Raw genomic sequence first — 19,639 nt, forward strand, 5'->3', positions numbered from 1 at the left:
CTTATCACAATATTATTGAGTATATTGCCCTTCCCCTTTTTCACCCATTCCTCCCCACCTTCTCCCCTCTGGCAACCATCCATATGGTGTCTGTTTTTGTTTTATTTTCATTTGTTTTGTTTTTTTAAATTCTACACATAAGTGAAACCATACTGTATTTGTCTTTCTCAGTCTGACTTATTTCACTTAGCATAATACGCTCTAGGTCCATCCATGTTGTCACAAATGGCAAGATTTCATTCTTTTTTAAATATTATTTTGTATTAGTTTCAAGTGTACATCATAGTGGTTAGCCATTTATATAATTTATGAAGTAATCCTCCAATTAGGCTAGTACCCACCTGGCACTATACATGGTTATTACAATATTATTGACTATATTCCCGATGCTGTACTTTACATCCTCATGACTATTTTGTAACTACCAATTTGTACTTCTTAATACCTTCCCCTTTTTCACCCAACCCCCTCCCATCTGGCAACCATCAGTTTTTTTCTCTGTTATCTCTGAGACTATTTCTGATTACTTTGCTCGTTTATTCAGTTCTTTAGATTCCACATATAAGTGAGATCATATGGTATTTGTCTTTCTCTGTCTGACTTATTTCACGTAGCATAATACCTTCTAGGTCCATTTATGTTGTTACAAATAGTAAGATTTCATTCTTTTGTATGGCTGCATAAAATTACTTTGTGTGTGTGTGTGTGTGTGTGTGTGTGTGTGTGTGTGTCACATCTTCTTTATCCATTCATTTATTGATGGACACCTAGGTTGCTTCCATTTCTTGGCTATTGTAAATAATGCTGCAATGAACATAGGGGTGCATGTATCTTTTCGAATTATTGTTTTTGTTTTCTTCAGATAAATACCCAGAAGTGGAATTGCTGGGTTGTATGGTAGATCGATTTTTAGTATTTTGAGGAAACTCCATACTGTTTTCCATAGTGGCTCCACCAATTTGCAGTCCCACCAACAGTGCACAAGGGTTCCCTTTTCTCCACATCCCTGCCAACACGTTATTTGTTGACTTTTTGATAATAGCCATTCTGACACATGTGAGGTGATATCTCATTGTGGTTTTGATTTGCATTTCCCTGGTGATTTGATGTTGAGCACCTTTTCATATGCCTGTTGGCCATCTGTATGTCTTCTTTGGAGAAATGTCTCTTCATGTCCTCTGCCCGTTTTTGGATTAGGTTGTTGTTGTTGTTGTTGAGTTGTATAAGTTCCTTTTATATTTTGGACATCAACCCCTTATTGGATATATCATTTGCAAATATATTCTCCCATTCAGTAGGTTGTGGTGTTGGGAAAACTGGACAGATACATGCCAAAAATATCAAACTGGATCATTCTTCTTATACCATATACAAAAATAAACTCAAAATAAATTAAAGACTTAAATGTAAGGCCTGAAACTGTAAAACCCCTAGAAAAAGACATAGGTAGTAAACTATTTGACTGAGTCTGAGTAATAGCTCTTTGGATATGCCCCTTTGAGAAGGGAAACAGAAGCAAAAATAAGCAAATGGGACTTCCATGAGCACTATTAACTCCTGCTCCAACAGCACAGAACATTGGTTATTATGTTTTGCAATTCTTCCTGACTTAGGTAATCACTAGTCCCATATATGTCTTCCTTTCTCTCCTACTTCGACCATGAATACCTCAAAGCTGACAAACAGCTGCCAGCACCAATGCCTGATCCAGAAAAGACTTAAATACAATTGGATGAAGTGAAATCCTTCAACTCCACAGCATCTGAAGGCCTAAGCAGACCAAGGAAAGACCCTGGGCAAGGCCTCATACAACAACAACCCTCCCTTCACTAGGTCATCTCCATCTTCACCCAGCCCCATGTCATTTTGCAAACACAAACTGGTTAGGCAGCAGAGCATTACAAAAGGACCAAAGCTTGTACTTCCCTTGCAGGACGGACTGGTTTGTGGTACAGTATGTGGTTGTGGAAAATACAACTGGTACAGTTCACATGAGAATCCAGCGTAGAAAAATTTCCTGGTGCCATAGAAAATAACTGAGTTTCCAATGCACACATTATCTCCTACCTTTGGGAGGCTTTGGACTCCTATTTGCTTCAGGCTACCGTTGGGCTCCATATCCCTTCAGACCTTGTATTCTGTGTTATAAAGCATTCTTTTACAAAAGTAGGCATCTTGCTTTGTGTTGTTCTTGCATCATTTAATGTGTATTTATTTGCTCTCCAATTATATTACAAGAAACACTCTGGCAGGGTTTCTTCATCCCTATCATAGGGACAAGAATCCTCGGCTTACCCAGTTTACAAGGCTATTAGGAAGTTCTAATGTGGCAATATTTATAGCATATGTGATGATGCTCTTCAAATGTAAGATCTGTTTTATTATTACACTTTCAAAGCCTTTACACTCTACTACTTAGGTATGTGTGTTTGAGATCCCACACTGGGAATTCAAAACCTTTATTACAAATTCCTGGGCATGATTTAAATCATGGTTTCTAAACTTGCCAGAAGATAAGACTCACCAGGAGCCCTTGTTAAAAACACATTCCGGACGTCATCAAAATGGCAGCGTCAGGTGAGCCTCTGTAAAGCTCCCCAGGAATTTACAACGGATCGAACAACAATAACTCCACAGAGGACTCCCTGCACAGCAGATATGCAAGACGAAGAGGCCCACTACTGAATTCACCTAAAGGTGGGCGAATCATGTGAGCAGAGGAGGAAGGAAGGGAGAAGTGCAGAGACGGGGCCACGCAGGCGCAGGACGCAGAACTAGCTCAGTGCTCCGAGCTCGATGCATCCCAGAACTACTTCAGCTGCGGAAGAGGGAAGAACCCAGACTGCTAGGGCTCCGCTTATGGCCCACAGGGCTGAGGGGGCAGCATATAACACGGCTGAACCCAAGGCTCATGGCAGAGACCTGGGAGAAAAGACGGAGGGAAGAAGGCTGAAAACGGAGGTTTCAGACCTCATTGCCGAGCAGAGAATGGAAGCCATAGGCACTGAGACTAGCCGCCCTCTCCCTACCCTCCCAGAGCTTGCCCCGGCCCCACCTGCCCGTTGCTAGAAGCAGAAGAGTAGCAGTGTCAGATAAAAAGAACAGAATATTTGCTGTTCTGAGAACTGTGGACCACAAACACAGATTCGCAGTCCAACTACTTCGGACAAAGGGGAGGGAGCTGTGGAAGCGGGACTGGCTGTGCTAGTGGTCTCTGCCATTGCTCTGGGCCACCTCTCACAACTCACCCCGCCCCTGGCCCCACCTATCTGGGTGGATCCCTGCAGGAGTAAACAGAACTGCTGAAACATACGGGCTCTGAATCTGGAGCTGGAAGAGCTTTGGAACATCAAAAGCTCTCTGCATACCCACCGGGACACTGTGCCCTGTGACCTAGATGAACAATTAACAGAGGAGAAGCCTGTCTCCCAGGGAATCCCCCCATTGTGTGAGAAGCTGGAATAGTGCAGAGAAAACATAGCACTACCGTGTGGGAGAAGAAAAATAAGCTGCAGTAGGGGAAAAATAAAACATTCTACCAACAAGTACTGGAAAACAAAAGAAAGACCTCTTCCTAACATCCTGTGCAGAAGCCACTCCTGTAGATGTCTAGCAAGAGAAATAGTAAATCAGTAATTGCCATGAATAACCAAGGCAACAAGACAGCTCAGAAAGAAAGTGAAAAGTCTCCAGAAAAGGACTTAAAGATATGGAAATATGTGACTTAAATGACAGAAAGTTCAAGATTGCAGTTCTGAAAAAACTCAACGAGATGCAAGAAAACACAGAAAGGCAGTTTAATGAACTCAGAAACACAATCAAAGAACAACATGAGCATTTTACGAAAGAGATTGAAATTTTAAAAAGAACCAAATAGAATTTCTGGAGATTAAGAACTCAATAGAAGAAATTAAGAATGAAATAACCAGCTTAGGTAGCAGAGTAGACCAGATGGAGGAAAGAATCAGTGACATCGAAGATAGAAATCTGGAAATGACACAGATGGAAGAAGAAAGAGACTTGAGACTTAAAAGAAATGAAAGAACTCTACAAGAACTTTCTCACTCCATCAGAAAGAGCAATATAAGAATAATAGGCATACCAGAAGGAGAAGAGAGAAGGGAACAGAGAATATATTCAAACAAATTGTTGATGAGAACTTCACAAACTTGTGGATAGAACTGGATCCTAGAATCCAAGAAGCAAATAGAACACCTAATTACATCAATCCCAACAGGTCTTTTCCATGGCACATTGTATTGAAGCTGTCTAAAATCAACGACAAAGAAAGGATCCTCAAGGCAGCCAGGGAAAAGAAGACGGTAACCTACAAAGGAAATCTAGATTATCATAAGATTTTTCAGCAGACACTCTACAAGCCAGGAGGGAGTGGAACCAAATATTCAAACTATTGAAAGAGAGAAATTATGAGCCAAGAATAATATATCCAGCAAAGATATCCTTTAGATATGAAGGAGGAATAAAGACCTTTCCAGACATACAGAAGCTGAGGGAATTTTCTAATACACGACCTGCACTACAAGAAATACTAAAGGAGGCTATTCGACCACCATCAACAGGGACAATTTGTGGCAACCAAAACTCAAAAGGGGAGAGTAAAGGCCTGAACGGAATATGGGAATGGAGAAAGTAAGCGTGCTGAAGAAAATGGAATACTCTAAATATCAAACTTTCTTTTACATAAACTTAAGGGTAACCACTCAAAAAAATCCAGAACTGAAATATATACTGTAATAAAAGAAGAAACAGAGGAAACATCATAGAATACCACCACACAGAAATAATAGACAACAACAAAAGGCAAAGAAACAATGGAGACACAGCCTTACCAGAAAACTAAAGATAGAATGACAGGAAATCCTCACATATCAATAATCACCCTAAATGTAAATGGACTGAACTCACCAATAAAAAGGCACAGAGTAGAAGATTGGATCAAAAAAACTAAACCCAACCATATGCTGTCTCCAAGAGACACATCTCAGCTACAAGGACAAGCATAGACTCAAAGTGAAAGGGTGGAAATTGACACTCCAAGCAAATGGTACCCAGAGAAAATCAGGTGTAGCCATAATGATATCAGATGAAACAGACTTCAGGGTGAAAAAGATAACAAGAGACAAAGATGGACATTTCATAATGGTGAAGGGGACTATACAACAAGAAGACATAACAGTCATCAATATTTATGCCCCCAATCAGGGAGCACCGAAATATACCAAGCAACTACTAACAGAACTAAAGGGAGAAATTGACCAAAACACAATTATACTAGGGACCTAAATACATCATTGACAGCTATGGATAGATCATCCAAACAGAAAATAAATAACGAAATAGCAGCCCTAAATGACACATTAGATGAAATGGACATAATTGACATTTATAGAGCACTTCATCCTAAAACATCAGACTATACATGATTTTCTAATGTAAATGGAACATTCTCAAGGATAGACCGTATATTGGGACATAAAATCAGCCTCAGCAAATTTAAGAAGATTGAAATCATACCAAGCATATTCTCTGATCACAAGGCTTTGAAATTGGATATCAACTGCAAAAAGAAAGCAGGAAAAAACAACAACATATGGAGATCAAACCACATAATTTAAGAGAACGACTGGGTCAAAGAAGAAATTAGAGGAGAGATCAAAAGATACATGGAAACAAATGGCAATGAAAATACATCCAACCAAAATTTTTGGGATGCAGTGAAAGCAGTTTTAAGAGGAAAATGTATATCATTATAGGCCTACTCAAGACAGAATAAAAATCCCAATAAATAACCTCATGTTACACCTAAAAGAACTAGAAAAAGAAGAACAAGTGAAACCCAAGGTCAGCAGAAGAAAGGAAATAACAAAAATCAGAGCAGAACTAAATGAAATAGAGAACAAAAAGACAATAAAAAAATTAGTGTGATAAAGAGCTGGTTCTTTGAAAAGATTAACAAAATTGACAAACCCTTGGCTAGACTCACTAAGATAAAAAGAGAGAAGACACTAATTAACAAAATCAGAAACGTAAAAGGGAAGTTATCACGGACACCACAGAAATACAAAGGATCATCCAAGAATACTATGAAGGACTATATGCCACCAAATTCAATAACCTAGAAGAAATGGACAAGTTCTTAGAAACATATAGCCTTCAAGGCTGAACCATGAAGAACTGGAAAATCTAAACAGACCGATCACCAGTAACGAAATTGAATCAGTCATCCAAAACCTTCCCAAAAGCAAAAGTCCGGGACCAGATGGCTTCACTAGTGAATTCTACCAAACCTTCAAAGAGGATCTAATACCAATCCTGCTCAAACTCTTCCAAAAAATTGAAGAAGAGACAGTACTTCCTAACTCATTTTATGAGGCGAACAATACCCTGATACCAAAATCTGGTAAGGACAACACAAACAAAGACATCTACCTACCAATATCTCTGATGAATATAGATGCAAAAATCCTAAACATAATTCTAGCAAATCAAATACAACAATGCATTAAAAAGGTTATTCATCATGACCAAGTGGGGTTCATCCCCGGGGCACAAGTATGGTTCAACATCGGCAAATCCATCAATGTAATATATCACTTAAACAAAATAAAGAACAAAAAGCCCATGATTATATCAATTGATGCAGAAAAAGCATTTGACAAGATACAACATCCATTTATGATTAAAACACTTAATAAAATAGGTATAGAAAGAAAATAACTTAACATAATAAAGATCATATATGACAAGCCCTCAGCTACTGTCATAAATAATGGTGAAAAACTGAAGCCCTTTGCTCTACGTTCAGGAACACGACAGGGCTGTCCCCTATCACCTCTGCTTTTCAACATAGTGTTGGAAGTCCTTGCCAGAGCAATCAGGCAAGAGAAAGAAATAAAAGGCATCCAAATTGGGAATGAAGAAGTTAAATTATCACTCTTTGCAGATGACATGATGCTATATATAGAAAACCCTAAAGACTCCACCAAAAAGCTATTAGAAACAATCAAGGAATACAGTAAAGTTGCTGGCTACAAAATCAACGTACAAAAGTCCATTGCATTCCTATATACTAACAATGAAATCTCAGAAAAAGAAATACAAAAAACAATTCCTTTTGCAATTGCAGCAAAAAGAATAAAATACCTAGGAATAAACTTAACCAAGGATGTGAAAGACCTATATGCTGAAAACTATAAGACATTTTTGAAAGAAATTGAAGAAGACACAAAGAAATGGAAAGACATTCCGTGCTCATGGGTTGGAAGAATCAACATTGTTAAAATGGCCATATTACCTATAGCAATATACAGATTTAATGCAATCCCCATCAAAATCCCAATGGCATTTTTTAAAGAAATCAAACAAAAAATCATCAGGTGTGTTTCGAACCACAAAAGACCCCGAATAGCCAAAGCAATCTTAAGAAAATAGAACAATACTGGAGGTATCACACTCCCTGACTTTAGCTTGTACTACAGGGCTACAATAATCAAAAGAGCATGGTATTGGCAGAAAAACAGACACATAGACCAATGGAATAGAATTGAGAACCCAGAAATAAAACCACATAAATATGGACAGATAATTTTTGACAAAGAAGCTAAAAACATACAATGGAGCAAAGACAGCCTCTTCAATAAATGGTGCTGGGAGAATTGGATAGCCACGTGCAAAAGAATGAAACTGGACTGCTATCTGTCACCATGTACCAAAATTAATTCAAAATGGATCAAAGACTTAAGCATAAGACCTGACACAATAAACTGCATAGAAGAAAACATAGGTACTAAACTTATGGACCTTGGGTTCAAAGAGCATTTTATGAATTTGACTCAAAGGCAATGGAAGTAAAAGCTAAAATAAACGAATGGGACTATATGAAACTTAAAAGCTTCTGCACAGCAAAAGAAACCATCGACAAAATAAAGAGGCAACCAACTGAATGGGAGAAGATTTTTGCAAACAGTGCCTCCAATAAGGGGCTAATATCCAGAATATACAAGGAACTCATGCAACTCAACAACAAAAAAAACAAACAACCCAATTGAAAAATTGGCGGAGGACCTGGACAGACATTTCCCCAACAAGGACATACAAATGGCAAACAGACATATGAAAAAATGCTCAACATCACTAATCATCAGAGAAATGCAGATAAAACCACAATGAGATACCACCTCACCCCAGTCAGAATGGCTATCATCAACAAGACAAGTAGTAACAAGTGTTGGAGAGGCTGTGGAGAAAAGGAACCCTCATACACTGTTGGTGGGAATGCAGACTGGTGCAGCCGTTATGGAAGGCAGTTTGGAGGTTCCTCAAAGAATTATGAATAGAATTACCATATGACCCAGCAATCCGTCTCCTGGGTATTTACCCAAAAAATCTGAAAACATTTATACATAAAGACACGTGTGCTCCAATGTTCATTGCAGCTTTGTTTACGGTGGCCAAGACATGGAAACAACCAAAATGTCCTTCGATAAATGAATGGATAAAGAAGTTGTGGTATATATACACAATGGAATACTATTCGGCAGTAAGAAAAGATGATATAGGAACATTTGTGACAACATGGTTGGATCTTGAGAGTATGATGCGAAGCGAAATAAGTCAGACAGAAAAAGCAGAGAACCATGTGATTTCACTGATATGTGGTATATAAACCAAAAACAACAAAAGAACAAGACAAACAAATGAGAAACAAAAACTCATAGACACAGACAATAGTTTACTGGTTACCAGAGGGTAAGGGGTGTGGGCGGTGGGAGATGAGGGTAAGGGGGATCAAATATATGGTGATGGAAGGGGAACTGACTCTGGGTGGTAAACACACAATGGGATTTATAGATGATGAAATACAGAATTGTACACCTGAAATCTAAGTAATTTCACTAACAATTGTCACCCCAATAAATTAAAAAAAACACACACGCATTTCCAGAACCTACCGCAGTCCTTCTGAATAAATATTTCCAAGTAAGATTCTGCTCCAATAATTCTAAAGTAGGGGTTTAAAAGAAACAACAAACAAAACAAGAACAAAGTGTGGGCTTGTCCACACCACCAACAAATTCTCTGACACCAGCTGGGTGTCCTATAATTCAACTCAATTTTGACAGTATCTACCCGGAGATAACGTCAGATCCCATAGGTAAAGGGTTCAGTCCCACAAGACTGCCCTCTACTTCAGATGCCAGTTGCAAGATCAGGTTGTTATCTGTGCTGTACTTCTGAATTACTGGCTATAAATCAGAGGTTCCCACAACTCCCTCCTTGGGTTCGATTAACTCGCTGGAGTGGCTCACAGGACTCAGGAAACCAGCTTACTCACTAGATTACCGGTTTATTACAAAGGATATCACAGGATACGAATCAGCAGCCTGAGGAAGAGACATATAAGGCAAGGTCCCAAACAAAGGAGCTTCTGTCCCCATGGAGTTTGAGGCCTAGCATGATGGCACATTGAAGAATTCTGGTTCACCTACTTGGAAGCTCTCTGAACCATGTCTTTTTTGGTTTTTATGGAGGCTTTATTATATAGGCAGGATTTATTCAGTCCTTGACCACTGGTGATTCAACCTCCAGCCCCTTACCGCTCCCCAGAGGTCCGGGGAGGTGGGACTAGAAGTTCTAACCTTCCAATTACATGGTTGGGTCAACCGGGGGTTGGCAACCAGCCCCTCATCCTTAGGTGGCATACAAAAGTCATGACATTAACATAAACTCAGGTGTGGTTGAAAGGGTTATGAATATCAAGACACCTTTTTCTGTTCTCATCACTTAGGAAATTCCAAGGGTTTTAGGAGCTCTGTGCCAGAAACAGGAAGAAGACCAAATATACATTTCTTGTTATAAATCACAATATCACACCAGGAGGAAAAGAAGGCCAACAGTACAATTAGGAAAGACACCAGCTGATTCATATCCTCAGGCAAGTCAGGGAGACACTGCTATTACAAGTTATTCACATATCAGGAAGAATTCATTTAGGATTCTTTCTGGGAAAGGCCTTTCAGAGAAGGAGAAAAATAAAAAAATGGAACAGAACTTGGGAGGAGTCTCCAGAAGGGAGAATAAACTTCAGTCTGCATCACAATTGTGCATGCAACTAGTACAGGCAAAACCTTCCCCTTGAATTTCCTTGTCCTTGCCCCAAGCTCTCAGAAACTGGATTGAAGCTATGTGGCTTGCAGATAATCTGATTTACCAGCAAAATGGTTAAACAGGGGCCTTTACTGCCTCAATCCAATTGATAGTTTCCCAGGATTTTCTCAGTGCCACCAGGGTTTAGAGACCAAGAGTCCCTTTAGATCCCTCTCTTCAGAGTTTCTCCAGTTTCACAGGCCGACCTCTTTCAAAGATGTTAAACACTATCTCGTCATTGTTTTCCTGTTTTTCTCTGAGGTGGTGAGGGCTGGACTTGGTCTTATTTGCCCTTGCGTCCCCAGGATGGGGCCTTGTGCCTGATGTCTTGTAGGTGCTGCTGCCGAGCTGCCCTGTGCTATTGTGTGTGCTGGGTGCTCCACCTACTTGACTAGGAGCTCACTGAGGGCAGCCACAGTTCAACTTTGTATCCTCATGTCCTATCCTCGTGCCATGCAGAGTCACTGGTCAGCAAATGTTTGTTGAAGAGTGAACTTTCTCCCTTTTGGGAGAGCCCACGTTTGCTACTTCCGGAGAGATGCTATGCATTGGCACTGCTGGTCTTAGGGTTAGGGCTCAGGGAGAACCTATGGCTTATAGTCTTTACGCATATATAGGCATGCTACTTTGGACCTAAGCTTAGTTTGAGAACAGCCTTCTGAGAGGTATGGGGAATATTGTCTAGTTCTCCTATTACCTCAAGGCAAGGGCTGGGACTGGAAGATGTGCCTAAAACAGGGCTAAACACCAACAAGGCATCAGCTGCATTCTCATTCACTGACAATCCAGACACACAGCAAATCCAGGCGTGCAAAGGTATTAAAGGCCATATCTTTAATTCTAGACTGGTCAGACATATTGCATTGCCATTCCATTTTGGAAGCCTTTGCCCAGAGCTTCTCTCCTGTTCATTCTTGCCATAGCTCATTTTGGAAAAAATTGAGAAATAGGAATCATAATTGAAGACAGTTGGTGGCAGAGGAAACAATAGAGGTAGTTTTAATTGCCTAGAGTACTTTTTAGCAAAAGTAGAAACTGATTTCCGTTGTCCAGCTAGTTCGCTGTATGACCTTTCTCCATCCACCTGTACAATGAGGTTGCTAGACTACAAGTCTGTGCCAGGCCTGGCCAAAAATTTATGTTCAAGTTCTCAGAAATAGACTTTCTCTTGTCCCGATTCCCCACCCAAACTTATCAAATGAACCACAGAAAAATTGTTCTATACTTTTCCCCCCTCCATGACCCATATTATAACTAAAAATTACTTAATTAACAGTCAAGAACATTTATTGAATTGCCTGCTAGATGTCAATATTATGTATGAATGATTTTGTTTTATTCTTTAAGTAGTGGGAGCATTCCCACACTCTAAGCGCTTGAGTTAGCTTCATTGACGCCAATAGGAGCATATGACTTAGTGACCCTGTGATCAGAGCTAAGGATGGTTTTTACCTTCTGTTGGGGCATCTAGGGCACCTGTACTCTTTGCACCTGTCAGGTTACAACACTGTTACACAAGGCTCTCTATTCACTATGCTACAGAAAATTGACTAAGACAAGGAAATGGTCTTAGGCACAGTATTAAGGGGAAAGAAACAAAAGTCAGGAATTCCTTTTGAATATAGAAGACAACTGTGGAATAAGGCATGTGAGGCAGTGTGGTTTACTAGAAGCATAGAGTCCTGAGCTATGGAAACTGGGGTATGTTGCTTAACTTCTCTGAGCTTAGATTCTTCATCTGTAAAACCTTCCTTCAGATGATGGTAACATAATGCATGTTCACAGAGACTAGAACATAGAAGGCACTCAGTACATGTTAGTTATTATTATGAAGAATCTGAGACCTTATGAAGAAAGAAATAAAGGCCATGGGCCAGTGAGACTACCGTGTTTCCCTGAAAATAAGACCTAGCTGGACCATCAGCTCTAATGCATCTTTTGGGGCAAAAATTAATATAAAACCCAGTCTTATTGTTATATAAAACCGGGTCTAATATAATATAATAATAGAATAGAATAGAATAGAATAGAATAGAATAGAATAGAATAGAATAGAATAGAATATGTGACCCAACCCTTCATGCTTAGCTCCTTGGCTTCTCTCATAAATAGCAGACCAAGCTGGGATTTTCTATGTAGTCATCTGGTAGGTGCTCAATAAAATATATTTATATGGAAAGCTTAAAACTGCACTAAGACTTTTGGGACATCTTGTTGAGGGAACTTGCCAAAGGGAAGCACTAAAATTTCATTAAGCATCCAAGATACACAACTTAGTACACTCACCTACTGATCTACTCACTTCATGGGCACAGTTGGAAGGCAGACTGAATTACCTGGAAAAAATGTATTTAAGGTAAGCATGCACATGCCACACCACATCTGGGAATGTTTCATCACTGAGGCACAGATGCTTTTAATGATTGGGATGAGCAAGCCAAGGCAGGGTGATCCGCAATAACACATACTTAAGATGTAGCTTGTATATAATTATACTTCACTTCAGCCCATGTGATTTTGTACTTCAAAAACGACCAGCACTATAATCCAGTTTTAAGTATTTTCCCAAACGGCCACTGGAGAAGGCAGGTATACTATATTGCAGTGCAGTAATTTCAGAGCATGCATAGGGGGTATTCAGATCTGGGCAATAACCTGATCTTTGACACTTATTAGCTGTGTGTGACCTTGAGCAAGTTTCCCTCTTGTAGCCTCAGTTTGTATCTTGTTTTTGTAAAATGGGAGTGACTATATAAACATTGAGGTTCTCTGTATAACTCTACAAAATGCATTTTTAATGTTGGCATTTGGAGTTAAATCAGAGTCTAGATATATTAATATATTTAGAATCAGTAACTTTACTAAATAAATGAAATCCAGCATTTAAAATACCTAAACTCCATGTTTAAGAAGCCAATTCTAGTTTAATTTGGTTACTCACACTGAAACAAGCTCCTAGTCTTTGAAGCAAAATCCCCAATAAAACCATATTTAACCAATAAAAACTAAGTTACAAAAGATTATGTCATCAAAATATACTTTGATTGGCCAGTGGTATTTTAAGCTGTGATATTTGAGCTTGTGTAACTGTATATTCTCAGCAATGATGGAAAGCCCATGACGGCCTGTTCCTTTGTGATTGCACAGGACCAAGGAGTTTTGGGTCCAATGATACTCTTCTGTGGCTACATTAGCAAGCCTCTGAAAATAGGCAAACAAACAAACAACACTGCTTCAGTAACTCAAACTGCTTCCTTGCCTTTAGTCATCTACAAGTGCTGCAGTATTTTAGGTAAAATTGACCACAATGGAAATGATTCGGTGTAGTCACATTACCTTTAAAAAAAAAAAGCATGGCGGTAAGAAAATATGATATAGGAACATTTGTGACAACATGGATGGATCTTGAGAGTGTAATGGTGAGCGAAATAAGTCAGACAGAAAAAGCAGAGAACTATATGATTTCACTGATATGTGGTATATAAACCAAAAACAACAAAAGGACAAAAAAAAAAAAAAAAGCATGATAAACCAAGAGACTATTCAAATTAAAACTGTAGAATTTATTTAAGTATAGGTAACAAATCCCTTTATTTTGTTTGGTTGGAGCAGTATCTTAAAATATTTAAACCAAAAATAATCTTGGTTCTTTTTCGTCCCATTGAGAATAATAATTTCAGTTTTTTTCTTTTTAAAACTAAATGTTTGTTCTATTTACAGCACTTAATACTGATTTGTTGTAACTGAATAGGTGCTCTGGTAAAAAGCCCCTACAACTTTTTTTTATTTGGGGAATATTGGGGAACAGTGTGTTTCTCCAGGACCCATCAGCTCCATGTCAAGTCGTTGTTTTCAATCTAGTTGTGGGGGCGCAGCTCAGCTACAAGTCAAGTCATTGTTTTTTTCTGTGTAGTTGTGGAGGGTGCAGCTCACTGGCCCATGTGGGAATTGAACCAGCGACCTTGGTGTTATGAGCACTGTGCTCCAACCACTGAGCCAACTGGCCATCCATGGCCCCTACAACTTTAAATGACTCTGATGGTTAGAAAATGCAGAAGTTCATTTTACAGCTGCAGTCATTTCCACCTTTTAAGATATTTGGATTTGCACACTTCTGTGTGGCAGACGTTCCTTTCTTTTGAAAAAACTGCCTGATATGGTACACATATACAATGGAATATTACTTTGCCATAAAAAGAATGAAATCTTACCATTTGAGACAACATAGTTGGACCTGGAAGGTATTATGCTAAGTGAAATATGTCCGACTGAGAAAGACAAATACCATATGATCTCACTTATATGTGGAATCTAAAGAGCAAAATAAATGAACAAATAATACAAAAACAGATTCATAGATACAGAGGACAAACTGATGGTTTCCAGATGGAAGGGGGGTTGGGCAGCTGGGTGAAAACGGTGAAAGGATTAAGAAATACAAATTAGCAGTTACAAAATAGTTACAGGGATACAAAGTACAGCATAGAGAATATAGTCAATAATATTGTATTAACTATATATAGTGCCAGGTGGGTACTAGACAAATTGAGGGGATCACCTCATAAGTTATATAAATTCTAATCACTATGCTGTATACCTGAAATTAATGTAAAATAATATTGAATGTCAACTGTAATTGAAAAATAAAAATTAGAAAAAGAAACTGCCTGAGGTGTCCTTTAGTCTAACAAAACATAAGATCATCAGTTCCTACCCACTCCACCTCATCCCATCCCCAGTATCCTCAGGACATGATACCTCATGACCTTTTTTTTCAAACCTTAGCTGAATTTTGGAGGTCTGAGTCTGATCCTCCCAGAGACCAGCAGAACTAAGTCTAGGGTAGCTTACAGGCTATTTTCAGAGGTGTTTTCCCAATTCTAAGCCCCTCTATTCATAGAGTCCCTTCATCTCCATCTCCCAAGTATACTTCTCACCATAATACTCTGTGTCTTCTCTTGTTACCCGAAGTCCCACTCTTCTCTCAGCAAACAAATACTTCCATCATGCCTTTTCTGGAATGGCCGCTACATAGCAATCACAATCCTTTATATCCTCAATACCTTTTCTGAGCATTTTTTCCTTGATAGAAATCTGATTTTCCTCTGAGAACACTTTTCTTTACAGCCCTCTTGCATGGTGCCTATTTCATCTCTCAACACCCCACGTTCCATAGTCTGGGAGGTGGGGTTGGTATTCTCCACATTGGGGAATGCCACTTTCAACCCATTACTTCCTCCTTTGAGGTCCATACTGTTTAGCTGTGTTAACTCTTTCTCATCTTGTAACTCCATCCCTCTTATCTACTGAACTGGTCACTCTTCTGTATCCACTGGAGACCTTACCAACTAGCTCTTAGTCTTCCTTTCTACCACAAGCGCTGCTGCCATCATCCTGGGAGCCTTCAGTGTCTACATGGCCAACCCACATTGCCCTGGCCATTATACCCCTTGACCTCCTGGTTTCCAATGAGCCTCTTCTCCCCTCAGCCACCACTCCAACAGTTATACTCTAGATTACCCTTGTAATTAACAGAAATTTATATTAATTCAAAATTCTGCTTTCTGAGCAAACCTACCATTATGCCATTTTCCCCTTAATTATTCCAACTACACCTGTTTTTGTTTCAATGAAAAGACATTTGGTGTCTATCAACACTGATTCTCCTCCTCTTCTACGCTAACAGAGCCCCACTTTTTTTCACTATCCACCTCTCAGGGAATGTGACTTTATTCCATTAGCTTATGGGTAAATCATGTTTAACCTAAAAGGATGATTTTCAAATTGTGGTTCCTGGAGGTCAAAACTATTTGTATAATAATACTCATTATTTGGGTATGGTGGTTTTTTTCTGTGTGGACATTTTCACTGATGGAACAAAAGCAATGGTGGGTAAAACTGCTGGTGCCCTGGCACAAATCAAGGCAGTGGTATCAGCCTGCACTAATCAGACTGCATTATACTTTTCATCACCACACACTTGAGGAAAGAAAAGTGAAATCCAATTTTACCCAAGGAAGCAGTAAGAAGCATTAATTTTATGAAATATGAACCCTTGAGTCTTCTTACTAGTCTATGTGACAAAATAGGAAGTATGCATAAAGCACTTCTACATGGAAAAATATGGTGGTCATCTAAAAAAAAAAATAACTTGTTCAGTTGAGTTACAAACTGAACTAACTGCTTTTTTTCATGAAACTCCATTTTAATTTGAAAGAACGATTGACAGACAATCTAAGGTTATTTGGTCTTGAGTATTTGGCCATAAATGGATGGCACTTTAAGAGAGAAACCTTTGTTCCCAAATGCTCTCACCTGTCACAAATGCTCCTGAGATATCAAGGAGAATAAAGATGAGAATCAAAAAGTGCCCATTAAATTTAGTAACATAAAGGTCCTTCCAACGTTATTGAAAGATTTCAGTGGATGGTGGGATGGAATACAGATTAAAATAAATCTAGAAGTGAGTGGGAAGTGAAAAAATGGAGGCAATAGGAATAGACAATTCTTGGGAGAAGTTTCATAATGAAGAGAAAAAGATAGAATCATAGCTGGAAGGAAAAGTGGGGCCAAGGAAACTTGTTCTAAATATATGAAAGTCCTGACCAGGTATAAATGATGATGGGATAGAGAAAATAAAGAGGGAGTGACTGACGGCACGAAAAGAGGAACCAGTGGACAAGATTTAGGAGAAGAGGTTGGGAGCTGGGGTTCAGTTGATGGTGGTGGTAGTGGTGCTGGTGTATGTTTATGTGTTGGTTGAGTAGAGGCGGTAGAAGTTTTTAAAAAGATGGAGAAAGTGTGAAATTGTCACTGCATAAAGTGGGCAAGCAAACTTATGAGAGAAACAAAGTAGTCTTGCCAGGCATTGTTGATCTCATTTATTCCCATTGCTTCTACCATTTTATGTTGCTCATTCCCAGATCTGTACCTCTAGTCCATGCATTTTCTTTTACCTCCAGGCTCACATATCTAATTGACCATTGGATATCTTCACTTGGCTATCATACAGGCATTCCACGCACCACATCCAAAATCAAACTCAAGATCTTCTCTCGCAAACCAGGTCCACGTTTAATGTTTCTTATCCCAGTGAATGACACCATCTTCCATCTTGTTATGCAAGATAGAATCCCAGGAGTCATCCTTGTTTTCTCCATTTTCCTCACCTTCTACATTCAATCAATCACTAAATCCAATCAGTTCCTTTTCTTTAACATATCTTTAACATCTATCCACATGAGCCTATTCTCCTACGACCACCCTAGTTCAGGCCAATATGACCTTACATCTGGACTATTGCATATTCTCCTACCTGCCTTCCCTACTCTTTATTCTATTTTCCATAAGCAGAGTGATCTTTTTCTAAAGCAAATAGCATGTCACACCTCTGTTTAAAACCCTTCAATAGCTTTTCATTGCCCCTGGATAAAGAATAAAACTGTAACTCTCCTTCTTTACTTCCATCCCTACCTCTACCTTCTGTCACACAGCTCATATTCTCAATCCCCTCATCCTGCCTTACTTTTTTTCTCATAGTACTTATCACCTCTAACAGTCTATATACTTTATTATGACTATTGTTTAGTCTCTGTCTCACCCTCTAGAACAAGACCCCCTCTGTGAGGCAATGCATCTTTGTTTTATACATGGCTATATTTCTGCTATGGGCTGAACTGTGTCCTCTCCAGAATCCATATGTTGAAGTCCTAACCCCCAATACCACAGAATATGACTGTATTTGGTGGGAGAACCTTGAAAGAGGCAATTAAGTTAAAATGAGGTAATGTGTGTGGACTCTAATCCAATATGACTGGTAACCTTATACGAAGAGGAAATTAAGACACAGATATGCACAGAGGGAAGACAATGTGAAGACACGGGAAGAAGACAGCCATCTGCAAGCCAAGGAGAAAGGCTTCAGAAAGAACCAACCCTGCCTATACTACCTTGACTTCCAACTTCTAGCCTCCAGAAATGTGGCAAATTAAACTTATATTGTTTAAGCACCCCAATCCACCCCAGTCTATGGTACTTTGTTATGGTAGCCCTAGCAAATGGATACAATTCTAAACACCTAGAACAGCTCCTGGCACATACTATGCACTCAGCAAACATTTACTAAAAGAATGTGAATGTGAGGCCCTGCATGATCTGGCCTCACTGCCCTTTCTTATCTTCTGCTACTTTTCCCTTTGATCTGTCAACTACATTCAAATAGGATTTTTCTGAATTCCTCAAACATGCCCGTAGCCTTTGCTTCCTCAGAAACTTTGCACATTGTTCTCCCTACCTAGAGTGCTCTCCTGCCCCCTCACCACACCTCCCCCCACATCAGCACCACAATTTCCCACTGTACCTCCTTCAATTCTCAAATTCAATTTAAACTGTTTTTCAAACAGATTAATTGAGGTATAATGGATATATAATAAACTGCACATATTTAAAGTGTACAATTTGATGTTTCAACATACGTATACACCCATGAAACCATCACCACAATCAAGATAGTGAACATAGGGGCCGGCCCGGTGGCTCAGGCGGTTGGAGCTCCATGCTCCTAACTCTGAAGGCTGCCGGTTTGATTCCCACATGGGCCAGTGGGCTCTCAACCACAAGGTTGCAGTTCGATTCCTCGAGTCCCGCAAGGGATGGTGGGCAGCGCCCCCTGCAACTGAAATTGAACATGGCACCTTGAGCTGAGCTGCCGCTGAGCTCCCGGATGGCTCAGTTGGTTGGAGAGCATCCTCTTAACCACAAGGCTGCCGGTTCAACTCCCACAAGGGATGGTGGGCTGCGCCCCCTGCAACTAGCAACAGCAACTGGACCTGGAGCTGAGCTGCACCCTCCACAACTAAGATTGAAAGGACAACAACTTGACTTGGAAAAAAGTCCTGGAAGTACACACTGTTCCCCAATAAAGTCCTGTTCCCCTTCCCCAATAAAATCTTTAAAAAAAAAGATAGTGAACATATAAATCACCCCCCAAAATTTCCTCATGACCCTGGTTAGTCCCTGTCTCCCTTCCTTTCCCCACTCCCCATTCTCCAATCAATCCCTGATCTGATATTTGCCACTATTTATTAGTTTTCATTTTAAAAACCACTTTATTGAGATATGATTGACATACAAAAAGTTATACATATGGTACAATTATTTTGTAAACTAAAATTATGAAAGAGAGAAGGATATTTTATCTTAGTATACAAGTGAGACCAGTTTTATCTATCAATGCTCTGAATAAACTTGATTTGGCTTCAGGGGCTTTATAATTCTTTTAATTATAAGTGCCTGAGTGATTACCTCTTGTTGATTATATCACTTTATTAAAAATGCTAAATAAAATGCCATTTATTAAAAAAAGTTATACATATTGAATGGATATGATTTGCATTTTTAGAGTTTTACATAAATGTAATCATGTAGCACGTCCTTTTTATTTTGATCTGTTTCCTTTGACTCAGCATAATTA

This window comes from Rhinolophus sinicus, chromosome X (genome assembly GCF_036562045.2).
Source record: "Rhinolophus sinicus isolate RSC01 chromosome X, ASM3656204v1, whole genome shotgun sequence".
In the NCBI taxonomy this organism is placed as follows: Eukaryota; Metazoa; Chordata; class Mammalia; order Chiroptera; family Rhinolophidae; genus Rhinolophus; species Rhinolophus sinicus.